Source organism: Echinops telfairi, unplaced genomic scaffold (genome assembly GCF_000313985.2).
Source record: "Echinops telfairi isolate 266 unplaced genomic scaffold, ASM31398v2 ScPeMD7_7410;HRSCAF=8448, whole genome shotgun sequence".
Lineage (NCBI taxonomy): Eukaryota > Metazoa > Chordata > Mammalia > Afrosoricida > Tenrecidae > Echinops > Echinops telfairi.
In genome coordinates, this window is record NW_022111310.1 from 12,278,706 (window position 1) to 12,280,599 (window position 1,894).

At 42.4% G+C, this 1,894-nt stretch overlaps 1 non-coding gene across 1 annotated transcript; it reads right to left on the bottom strand.

The window, feature by feature from the left end:
• Positions 1 to 1,544: 1,544 nt before the first annotated feature.
• LOC115871911 lies at positions 1,545 to 1,674 on the bottom strand. Its single transcript, XR_004047550.1, has one exon. It is a non-coding gene; the product is annotated as a small nucleolar RNA SNORA20 (small nucleolar RNA).
• Between the last annotated feature and the right edge of the window lie 220 nt (positions 1,675 to 1,894).

Below are 1,894 nucleotides of genomic sequence, written 5' to 3' on the forward strand. Positions count from 1 at the left end.
TAACCCAGGGAAAGAATAAGGGACCATGGATGGCTCTTTGCTTACAGGTCAGTTTAAACTGGGCCCAGGTTGATTTGATTCGTTCTAACGCCACTTTTCCTTGAATACAAGTGTCCAACTTTAGCAATCCCTGCCCCCTCCACCTTTGAACAGAGGGACTAAAGGAGTGACTACGCGCGTGTTTGTGTTGCCTGGTACATTTAGACTCACTTTGTTCTCTTTGCGATTATGTAAGATGGATGGGGCAGAGACTATCAATGATGCCTCTTATAATAAATGAGGGAGCTGATGGAGGATGTGGAGGGAGACTGCCTGGAAAATCCTATTCATTTTCCCCATAAATGTTTCATGGACATGGACAGAGAGGCTCTGGTTCTTACTACTACACCCAGACAGGGTGCCATTTCAAGCCAAATTGTTCTCGAATATACTGTGGATTCTATTTAAAGATGAATATACTGTTTGTGTACAGGCAAAATAGGAATAAAATCCAAAGGAAGATCACCTTCCCGAACTCTTGGGGCTTTTCTTTTTTTCTGTCTCTCCCAAGGCAAGACTGGCTGTTCACAAAGAACAAAGTGGTAAATGTTATTGTTGTTGGTTTTTGTTGTTATCCTTTGTATTGGTTGGTTTATTGATGGATTAATTTCTTGATATACATTGAAACTTTTTTTTCCCATTGAAACTTGTATTGTTCTCACTCCTTCTGCAAGACTTTCGGGTGACATAAAAACCACCATCTACTTAGCCCTGTTCTGACCCCCCTCCCCTCCACCCCCACCGTCGTCCCTGATTCTTTCCTCTTTTCGAAAGTCAGAATCATAACCTGGCAAGTCCTCCTACCCCTTTTTTGTGGTTTGTAAAACTTCCGAACGTCAGGCTTCCCTTCCACATGCTCAATCCAGTCAGAGCTACTTTTTACTCTGAACTCAGGGGGGGAAATGATATCTACAAGCCTGCTTTTTCTGGACAATTCTGGATAAAGATAGCTTATTGGGGCACAAAATTACCTCACTGCTGGAGGGGCCACCAGCCTCCCTGGAGAGAAGCTCTTCTGCCCCATCATCCAGGATAACCTTGGGAGCCAGAGACTATCCCATGTCACCCCTCACCCTTGTTCTACTCCTTGAGGACCAGAAACGTAATGGGAACCCTAAGATGCCTGGTGATGCTTGTGATGTTGTTTTGTCCTCATATTTTAAATATGACACTCAGAGGCTGTTTGCTCCCTAGAGTTGATTGAAGTGTCATTGAGTATTTCTATGGTACATTATATACATAAGCTTATAGTCTTTCTTTGGGATCCCAGGGACTTAACTCAGTTTTTCCTGCATCTGTTTTGTAATACCATAAATTTGCATTCTTTCTGTGTACATCTTCCTATTGTTCTTTTCTTTCCTTCTTTCGAGTTACAAAGCTAACATAAAATCTCAGAAATAGGTGACCATCAAACTGAAAAATTGAAGTTTTGAGTCCACCCAGAAGTTCCACTCAGAAGACAAGCCTGATGATCTATTTTTTGGGGGAAAAAATCAGCCCCTCCCCAATGTCCAGACCACACAGAAGAGAGAAAATGATTACTTTCATCTCAATTTGCAAGGGTCTCGTGTATTTTGTCCCATGCGTATAACTGCTCACATCACTGACAGATAATAGCAGCAAATCACTGGGGGTGGGGTGGGGGATATCAGCTCTTGAATACCCTATGAGGCTCAGTTTCTCCAAAGTACCCAGACTAACGCACACATAGAGTTGCCATGAGTTGGAATTGATTCAAACACAACTGGTGCTGGGTTAGTCTTGTTGTCAGGTAAATGGGAGCACAGTATTTATTGTGATGTCTTCATTCATTTTCATTTGGGGGGAGAATATTGTTGTTGTTGTTGTTGTTGTT